The sequence below is a fragment of the Oryctolagus cuniculus genome (assembly GCF_964237555.1).
Source record: "Oryctolagus cuniculus chromosome 16 unlocalized genomic scaffold, mOryCun1.1 SUPER_16_unloc_1, whole genome shotgun sequence".
In the NCBI taxonomy this organism is placed as follows: Eukaryota; Metazoa; Chordata; class Mammalia; order Lagomorpha; family Leporidae; genus Oryctolagus; species Oryctolagus cuniculus.
The window spans coordinates 1,329,923-1,340,356 of record NW_027208201.1 but is presented as its reverse complement, the minus strand read 5'-3'; the positions used below and the strand labels follow the sequence as shown (position 1 = coordinate 1,340,356).

The 10,434-nt window shown below is 41.0% G+C and overlaps 1 pseudogene; it reads left to right on the top strand.

Annotated features, from left to right (window-relative positions):
- The first annotated feature begins 8,487 nt into the window (after window positions 1-8,487).
- LOC127486084 (phosphatidylinositol N-acetylglucosaminyltransferase subunit Y-like) lies at window positions 8,488-8,689 on the top strand (annotated as a pseudogene).
- Window positions 8,690-10,434: the final 1,745 nt, after the last annotated feature.

Below are 10,434 nucleotides of genomic sequence, written 5' to 3'. Positions count from 1 at the left end.
CTCTTCCTAGGATGGCAGCAACAGCTGAAGCTGGGCTGATCCGAAGCCAGAAGCCTGGTGCTTCCTCCAGGTCTCTCATGCAGGTACAGGGGTCAAGGACTTGAGCTGTCTTTCACTGCTTTTCCAGACAACAGCCAAGAGCTTGCTCAAAAGTGGAGCAGCAAGGACTTGAATTGCTGCCCATAGGGGATGCCAGCACTGCAGGCAGCAGCTTTACTGTTTCATTACAGCACCAGCCAACTTAACCCATTTTGAGTTACTGTTTGCATGTGGTGTGAGGTAAGGATGTGATCTCATTTGCTATATTTTGATATCCATGTTTCTCAGCACCATTTTTTAAAACAGAATGTCATATCCTCATTGTACATTATTGAAATCTTTGGTGAAAATCAACTTAGCTGTAGTTGAAGTGACACTAGCAAGATGGATGCAACTGGAAACCATTATACTCTGTGAAATAAGCCAGTCTCCAAAAGACAAATTTCGTATTTTTTCCCTGGTATGTGACAGTTAATATAGAATACAAAAAAACCTACAGGAATCAAATAGATATCCTATCTATTTAGCCCTTATTTACATTCCTGTGAACTGTGAACTTCCTACATTTTACTTGTTAAGTATCATGGTTAGTAGTGCATTAAGCCTGTGATCGTAGAGGGGATTGAAAGCATCTCTTTGAAAAAATAAGAAAAAAAAAGGGAGGGAGGGAGGGAAATATGGGTATCAAATATTTTGGTCTCTGAGTGTAGTAGACACTTCACTGTCAGATTTGTGTAAAAACATGTCATGTTGTTTGCAGAGCAATGAAATTACTCAATTACGCATTTTTCAGCACATATTCCCATCATTAAAGAATGTTAAGATTATGGTTGAAAATGATACATACTGGGGCCGGTGCCACGGCTCACTAGGCTAATCCTCCGCCTTGCGGCACAGGCACACCGGGTTCTAGTCCCGGTCAGGGTGCCAGATTCTGTCCGGTTGCCCCTTTTCCAGGCCAGCTCTCTGCTGTGGTCACGGAGTGCAGTGGAGGATGGCCCAGGTGCTTGGGCCCTGCACCCCATGGGAGACCAGGAAAAGCACCTGGCTCCTGGCTCCTGCCATCTGATCAGCGCGGTGCACCGGCCGCAGCGGCCATTGGAGGGTGAACCAACGGCAAAAGGAAGACCTTTCTCTCTGTCTCTCTCTCTCTCTCACTGTCCACTCTGCCTGTCAAAAATAAAAAAAAAAATAATACACACTGTAATCTCTTAATAACTAAACTATATAAGCAGTTCAAATAATTCAATAGTAATAAGGCAAATAGGATTACTTAAGCATGGCAAAGGGCCTGAATATGTATTTCTAAAAAGAAGATATATACATGACCAACAGTTACATTTAAAAAAACTCAATATCACTAATCAATAGAAAAATTATAAATATTATAATGAGATTGTGCCTGGGCTATCATCAAAATCATAAGATAAAATAAATTAGTTCTGATAAGAAAATGAGGAAATGCTTGTACACTGCTAGAGGGAATGTGAATTAGTACACCTATATGAAAACAGCATGAAGATGCCTCAAGAAATTCAAAATAGAATGACCAGGGCCAGCGCCATGGCATAGTGATTAATCCTCTGCCTGTGGCACCAGCATCCCCTATGGGTGCTGGTTCTAGTCCCGGTTTCTCCACATTCAATCCAGCTCTCTGCTATGGCCTGGGAAAGTAGTAGAAGTTGGCCCAAGTGCTTGGGCCCCTGCACTCACATGGGAGACCAGGAGGAAGCTCCTGGCTTGGATTGGCACAGCTCTGGCCACTGCAGCCATCTGGGGAGTGAACCAGCAGAAGGAAGGCCTTTCTCTCTCTCTCTCCCTCTCACTGTGTGTAACTCTACCTCTCAAATAAATAATCTTAAAAAATAGAATGACCATATATTCCATCAATAGATATGTACATATGATCTATGTGTATATACGTGTGTATGTGTGCATGTATGTATATTGCAAGGCATATATCCAAATGATAAGACATCAGTATACCTAAGCAATTTCTGCACTTTCATTTTCACTTCTGGATGATTCACAATAGCCAAGATATGGAATGAACCTAAATGTCTACAAAGAGATGGATGTGTGAAGAAAGGGTGGTCTAGAGAGACAACAGGATATTATTCAAGACTCTGAAAAGGAAGGAATTCTTGCCATTTTTGGAAGCATGGATGAATATAGAAGACATTACATTTGCTGAGAAATCCAAGTACAGAAAGACAAATACTGTCTGATGTCATACACATGCAGATTGTTAAAAAGGCAAACTCGCCAAAACCAAGAGTAAAATATTGCTTACCAGAGGCTGGATGGTAAAGAAATGGGGAGATGTTGGTAAAGCAATGCAAAAGTTCAGTTAAACAGAAGAAATAACTTCAAGATAACTGGTGGACAAAATTATCAGTACACTTAGTTACAATGTGTGTATGAGATGAACCACATGCTGCACTTTTTTCACACCACAAGGAGGAAGTCCTTGGTCTCAGACACCTTCTCAAAACAGTAAACCCCTCCCAATACCCATAAGACTTTTACTTCAGTTAATTGTGGATTCATATTTTTGGCTGCTCACTTGATGGGTTGCTATGTGGAAAAACTGGAGTCCCACCAAATGCTTCCCTAGAGATTTTTCCAGGAAACATTAACTTGCTGACCTTATCAGACTCCATCTCTTTCATCTACAATGTTATGTATGCAGTGGATCATGCTCTCCATGAAACACTTTGGGAGAAAAGTAGAAATGGGATCTCCATGAAATGTAGACTAGATTGTGCTTCTTCCCTGGCAGGTAAGTCTCCTCTAGAAGCAGGATATGAATTAAGCACCTGGTAGCATCTTCAGGTATTTTTATTGAGGTACAACACCATGACCCGGTTTTCATCTCAAGATCAGCAGGATCAGGCAAAATGAAAGGTGGGTTCTTCCTCATCTTTCTGCACTTTTGTTTTCACTGCCAAATGATGCACAATAGCAAAGATATGGAATCAACCTGAATGTCTACAAAGAATGGATGTGTGAAGGATGGTCTAGACAGACAACAGGATACTATTCAAGCCTTTGAAAAGGAAGGAAAGATGGGTTCTTCCCATATTTAAAGATATGTCTTTAAACACTATCAGTATTGTGAGAATTTTGCCACTGGAGCACCCAGTTTTGACTATTACAAACTGTGTAGCAGGACATTCATCAAGTAGGACAAAATTCTGTAAAAATGTCCAAAACAATTCAGGGCAAATAATGATAATTACAAGTTGGTCAAATCTGTATTTTCCCTTGAAATATTTTAATGTCAGCAAATATGGACATAATGACTGGATCTTACAGCAAAATTTCCTCCATAATACTGCCTATGTTATGGCCTACATCCTGAAGACTTCGGGTAAAACAGAAATAGATTCAAGTAATGCCCAAAAATGGCTATGGGAAATGCAGTGTTTAAAGACATGAGTATTGGGCTGGCACTCTGGCAAAGTAGGTTAATCCTCGCCTGCAGTGCCAGCACCCCATATGGATGCCAGCTCCAGGCCTAGCTTCTCCTCCTTTGATCCAGCTCTCTCCTATGGCCTGGGAAAGCAGTGGAAGATGGCCCAAGTGCTTGGGCCCTTGCACCTACATGGGAGAGCTTGAAGAAGCTCTAGGCTTCTGGCTTCAGATCAGCCCAGCTCCAGTCATTGTGGCTATTTGGGGAGTGAACCTGCAGATGGAAGATCTTTCTCTCTGTCTCTCGCTCTCTCTGTCTGTAACTCTACCTCTCAAATAAATTAAATCTGAAAGACATCAGTATTCACCCAAAACCAGAAAATATAATTGAAGCACGGACCACATCTCACCTTTATAAATGAGACCACTGATGATGTATATAAGCTCATGCACCCTCCATGGGTTTTGTGAATATATATAAATTTATCTGAATGTTAATTGAGTTTTCAGAATATATAAGCCATATACAGAATATATTTATGAACTCCTGTTCTCATTCAAGGAACACATTTAACGAAATTTGTTGAATAAATCATTAACATTTAATCATACAAAAGGCTACATGTGTTAATGCTACAAAGTATAATTCACCATCTAATTCCTATTTTTTCTCACAATAACAACATACACTACACTATTTCATGCTTGTTTAGAGTTGACACTTACCAAGTAGGTGATTTTCCCAGGATGGTTTCAATGATGTGATGATGTCTTATTTAGAATGCTTTCATTACCACAGTTAACTATATTCTAAGCTAAAGCTTCTTAGAGAATAATAGATGGATTATTTCCCACAACTGACTGTCATGGCACCAAAATGTCAAAGGTGAGCACACTCTACTTAAAATCTCTTTAGATTCAACGGTCTTGAATTTTTAAGTTGAGCAGAGATTTCTCCCTACAATATCAACAAAAGAATCACACTGTTACCTGAAGAAAAGTTTGGGGGTGGGGAGTTCTGACCCTTTTGAAATTTATTAAGGCATGACTGATATACCAAACATTACACACTTTTGATGCATCTAGACATATTCACACATTCATGATATCATCACCAAAATCAAGAAATTAAGCAGGGGTCAGCACTGTGGCATAGGGGGTAAAGCCATTGCCTGTAGTGCCAGCATCCCATATGGGCACCAGTTCTAGTCTTAGCTGCTTCTCTTCCAATCCAGCTCTCTGATATGGCCTGGGAAATCAGTAGAAGATGGCCCAAGTTCTTGGGCTCCTGCACCAATGTGGGAAGACATGGAGGAAGCCCCTGGCTTTGGACTGGTGCAGCTCTGGCTACTGTGGCCAAATGGGGAGTGAACCAGCCAATAGAACACCTCTGTCTCTCTTTTTGACTCTCCTCACTCTGTGTATCTCTGACTTTCAACTAAAAAATCTTTAAAAAAAGAAATTAAACATATGATCTATGTTAACTCTCTTTAGAAGTACACATGTAAGGTTCTAAGAAGACCCAAAGAGACCCAATTAGCCAGAATTGTAGCACAGCCAAGCCTCAGCCATTCTCTACAATAACCCAGAATATTTCTGGTTAGATTCAAGTATTCCTTCAGAGTTTTCATGAGAAGAGATCTTCTTATTTGAGGCCATGAGATGAGGACCATCCAAAATAAAGTAAGTCTCTGGAAAAAAGAAAACATCGGAGTCAGGAGGAAAAAAAAAAATTAGGATTATTACATATGAATTTTCAACCAGTTATTTGAATGTATTCCTCATTTCTAAATTATGCCTGCCTTCCAGCTCCATCCATTCATAAGGAAACTCCAATTTACAAACAGCACTGGGGACCACATCTCCTTAGATGAACAAGAAAACACATGTCACAATATGATATCCAGAATGTTTTAAATTTCCCAGTTGGTCTTGGATTTCTGCTAAAGTTGGAGAGAATTCCCCTAAGAGTCCGTATAAGCAAGGCTTACTCATCAATGAAGGCATGATAGAATGGCCTATTGCATTCAAAGAGGTATACTTCCACTTCAATACTGGATATCAACAGAAAGATCTGAATACACTCCTCAAATCAGATATAGTGTGAACCCTTTAATTTAGTAGTAAACCCACTTTTCACATGTTGTCTGTGTACTCTGTGGTATTTCTTATATATATTCTGATTAACTGCCTGTTAAAAGATCAAGTTTGTTTGGGGAAACTCTGAAAGACACTGGCACAGGAAAACATATCTTGGAAAAGACCCCAGAAGCAAGGCAATCAAAGCCAAAATTGACAAACGGGATTACATACATCAAGCTGAGAAGCCTCTGCTCTGCAAAAGAAACACTTGGCAAAGTGAACAGGCAACTGACAGAATTATAAAATTGATAAAAGATTAATATCCAGGATCTATAAAGAGCTCAAGAAACTCCAAAACAACAAACAATTCAGTTAAGAAATAAGCAAAGGATTTCAACACACATTTTTACAAGGAGAAAATTCAAATGGCCAACAGTCACATGAAAAAATGCTCAGGATTACTAGCCACAGGGAAATGCAAATCAAAACCACAAAGAGGTATCACCTCACCCCAGTCAGAATGGCTTTCATACAGAAATCAACAAACAATAAATGCTGCCAAGGATGTGGAGGAAAATATACCATAATCTACCATTGGTGGGAATGTAAACTGGTATATCCATTGTGAAAGACAGTATGGAAATACCTCAGAAAGCTGAAAACAGATATACCACACAACCCAGTATCCCACTCCTGGGAATTTACCCAAGGGAAATGGAATCAGCCTATGAAAGAATTATCTCTGCCCTATGTCCACTGCAACTCAATTCACAGTAGCTAAGATAGGTAATCAATCCAGATGTCCATCAACTGATGACTGGATAAAGAAATTATGGTACATATACACTGCAGAACACTGCCCAGCCATAAAAAGGATGAAGTCCTGTCTTTTGCTAACAAAATATATACACCGGGAAACCATTATACTTAGTAAAATAAGCCCATTCCAAAAAGACAAATACCATGTTTTCCATGATTTGTGGTTAACTAATAGAGCCCCAAAAATGTAATGTATAGGAGTGAAATTGTCATTTTGAGATTTAATGATTGTTTAGAACACTTGTCACTACTGTTGAGGAACAGTGTTGTTTTTCTTCTTACTATTTGTTGAACTCTTTTCTGAGTGTAGGGTTAATCTTATGAGTATAAAGTAAATGAAATTAGATCACTGTAAAAATTAAGAAGGAATAAGAGAGGAAGGAGGATGAAGGGTGGGAGCTTGGCCAGGAGGGAGTGTGGAAGAGGAAGTATCACTATGTTCCTAAGTCTGTATACATGAAATTTGTGTATCTTAATTAAGAATTTTTAAAAAGATCCAGTTTGAATAAGCCATTGTTTTTAAATCTGGTCTATTTAGTCTTGCAGCACTTGAGTGAATAAAATGAACAAAGTAATGAATACATAGAGTTCAAAACACAGACATACAAATACCAAACATATCTCCCCATGTGTCTTGAAACTCTTAGACATGCATGCTAAGAATCTTTCTTATGTACTGACACACTATAAACACAAGTAGATTATGAACTGACACACCACGCACTTCTTTGTAGACACTATTTCCATTGTCCTGGAAGTTGTACACACCATTCAGTCCTCAACCTTTGTTCAACTAAACATCTCTAAGCAATGATTTATGCCATCCTAGGCATAACTTGGACTATCCTAGGTAATTCTGTAGGCCATTTATATAACAAGTGTACTTGCAGCCCTAATGTGTTAATTTATGGAATGAAGTGCTCTGCATGGCCTCTGAAGCCCAGAAATGGATTAAACACAATCCACAGTTCATAAAACACATTTCATTTCAGTATTGGCCTACATATTTTGTGCAGTCACATTTGGTGGTATGAAGACTTATCACAACCTTAGGTTCTTTTACCTACTCTTAAATAAGTGTTCTACCCAAGCAAGGATGGTAAAAAGATGAAGACAATTCAAAAAGTTAGGAGCAGTTTTAATGGCATAATAGAGAGGCACCTTACTCCTCTAGTCTAAAGGAAGATAGTTTTAAAAAGAGGGAGAGAGCAATCTCAGAGAACCCTTAGTTTTTTAGGATGGATTAGATGGCTATTAACATCACTTACAAAAGTGTATTGAACTTAATGGAGCTTATGTTGAGAGAGCATATTTTTTTTATTTTTCTTTTCTAGTTCCATTTTGCCATGGCCATTGTGATGTCTCCAACTCTTGTAGAATTTGCTGATTTTTCACCTTCAATTATGGCTACATTTGCTTATTTCTAGGCAAGGTGGTTTACTGAGAATATTTCCATAGTTGTTCCTTCTGATAAACTGATACATTCATCAACATAAAATAACTTTCTGGTTTGTTACAACCATTTTTGATTTAAAGTCTGTTATATCTGAAATTAGAACAGCTTCCTCAGCTCTTCCAAGAACATTCAGGATAGTTTCTAGTTATTTTCTCAGTTCATACCAGACACATAATGTAAGACGCAACTTAACACAAGACTCTAGCATGATTTCAAACTACATAAACTCCAAAAGCAGCAGCAGGGAGGGTGCACCAAGGGGTGGTCGCCAGTGGCCAGGCCATGCTGAGAGGGGCACATGGCATGCTTACTTCAGTGCTGTGGATGTCTGGGGTACCTGCATGCGACAAGGTCATGGCCCCCAGCAGATCAGAGCGAAAGGGCAGGGCAGATGCCCAGCATTTTTCCATACAACCCTGCTGGAGTTTCTGGTGTGCCTCCTCTCCAAGAAGCCACTAAGATATGAAGCATTAATCAATGACCTGAGTAATGAAATGCTGAGAAAAGCCTATCCCACCACTGACAGGATTCCTAACATCATGCCACAGGCAGCAAGGACAACCCAAAAAATAAATAAACAGAGCAGCAATAGATCATATTTTTTAAAAAAACACACCTACATTTTCTCAATACCATATTCCTTTTAAAACAAGGTGACAGGTAATAAGTTCAAGAGAATGTTTCTGTCTCTTCTTATGCTGATAGTCCTTATTCCACTGACTTCTCCAGCTGGACTTAGGGGGAAGAAAACGTCCCACAGGGTATCCCAGTACCACCAGCCTCTGCTTCTACAGTTTGTTCCTGTCAAGTCCCATAGCAGTCCATGTGTTCTTGCACCTTTAGACTTGGATAGGCATTAAACTCTTCAGGCCTAGCTAAGGCAACCAGAGTCAAGGTGGTATATAAATTCATGATATGTTGGGCATTCATCTCTGAAAGTTCTACTTGGTAGAAATACTGGAGATCACTTTGAGAAAACCAATTATCATGTTCATCTTGATGCAATGAGAAGAACACAATGCAATTTCTCTGACACTGTGGTTAAAAAATAAAAAAGTATAACCTGAATCCAATCTTCTATCAGTCAAAGCAATCTGAAGAACATTTTACAAAATTCTATGAAATAATTACTTCACCTTCAAAGCAGTCAAGGTCATGAAAAACAAAGGCTGAGAAACCATTCCATTCAGTACTTAAAGAAACATGTTTTCTAGGAAAGCAAACAAAAGCAACTAAGTATACACAATATCTGGGAGTAAACAGAACCCATAACCTTTCATGATAATTAAAATTTAAATAGCCTGAAGAAAGAACCAACCCATGGAGAGCTATGCCACTTTCAAAGAGGAAGAATTAACTTGAAAAACATGCCAATTTTCCCGAAATGGACTTCGGAAATCAGTGTAGCTTAAGTCAGCGGCCACGTACCTTACTGGACCTCCATTCTTGATGCGTGTGCAAGGGAAGGTGTCAAAGGCAGACAACAAGCAGGAGCTGGCCACTGGACAAGGAGCAGCCATTCACATCTGGAGCTGCTGTGCTTCCCGGAGCTCCACCCTAGAGCCGAGAAAAGCCCCACCTGTGGAATGGGCCTCCCTCTAGGTCTTGCCCTCTGAGCCCCAGAGCTCAACCCCAGGCCCTACCGCCTACCACACAGACATGGTCAGCTGCACCCCTGGGCCAGGTGCTGCTCACACGCAGGCTCCCGCTCAGTGCCCAGGGAGTGAAATGGGTCTAGCATCACGGCCTGGGCCTAGCGTTCTCAGCTCACCACAGTATCGCCTGGAAGCCACCCCCCCACCTCCCAGTCCTCCCCTGACCCAGGCCAAGCCCATTCTCCTACTCAGGAAGCAAACCAGAAGACCTCTGCTGGGGGCTGTAGGAACTAGTAGAGACCACCTCAGGCCAGAACTCTGCCACAGAGACTGCCATCTGGGACCTCCCACACCGACAGGAAACAGAAGCTCTGTGTGCCTACTCACTTTGGCCAGAAGTGGAAATGCGGGGCAGCCCTCCCAGGGCCTGAAATGCAACCGCCAGGCATGCATTTTACCTGCCACCAAGCGTCCAGTGGGTGAGCATCAGATGAGAGGCAGGGCCGCTGCTTGCTTGTGACCGACCCTCGTGGGGCCCTTTCTTCCCCCACAGCCATGTCACAGACATGTTTTGATTGTTACCAGCTGTGGGAGGGTGCGCAGGACAGCTCCTGGCTTCCACAACGAAGAATTATCAGTAGATCCGCGTTTGGGAAAGACTATATAGGGGCCGTTAAGTCTCCGACATTCTGAATAAAGTGGAAATGGTTCAGAATTCAACAGAAACAAGACGTGTTTATGGGGTCTAGGGTCACCCCGAAGTGAAATGTGCACAGTGTTAAGTCACTTTTTCCTATTTTAGGGAGTAGATGACTGGACAAGAAACAGGTGAATCCAGTCACAGCCAATGAGCAGATTCCTACTACCCTTTAATAAATCCTCTTTAATAGGGAGTGGTGTGAGGGACAGGCACTGGGGCGTAGTAGACTGAGCCTCCGCATGTAGTGCCGGAATCCCATATGGGTGCTGGTTTGAGTCCAGGCTGCTCTTCTTCTGATCTAGCTCCCCGCTATGGCCTGGGAAAGCAGT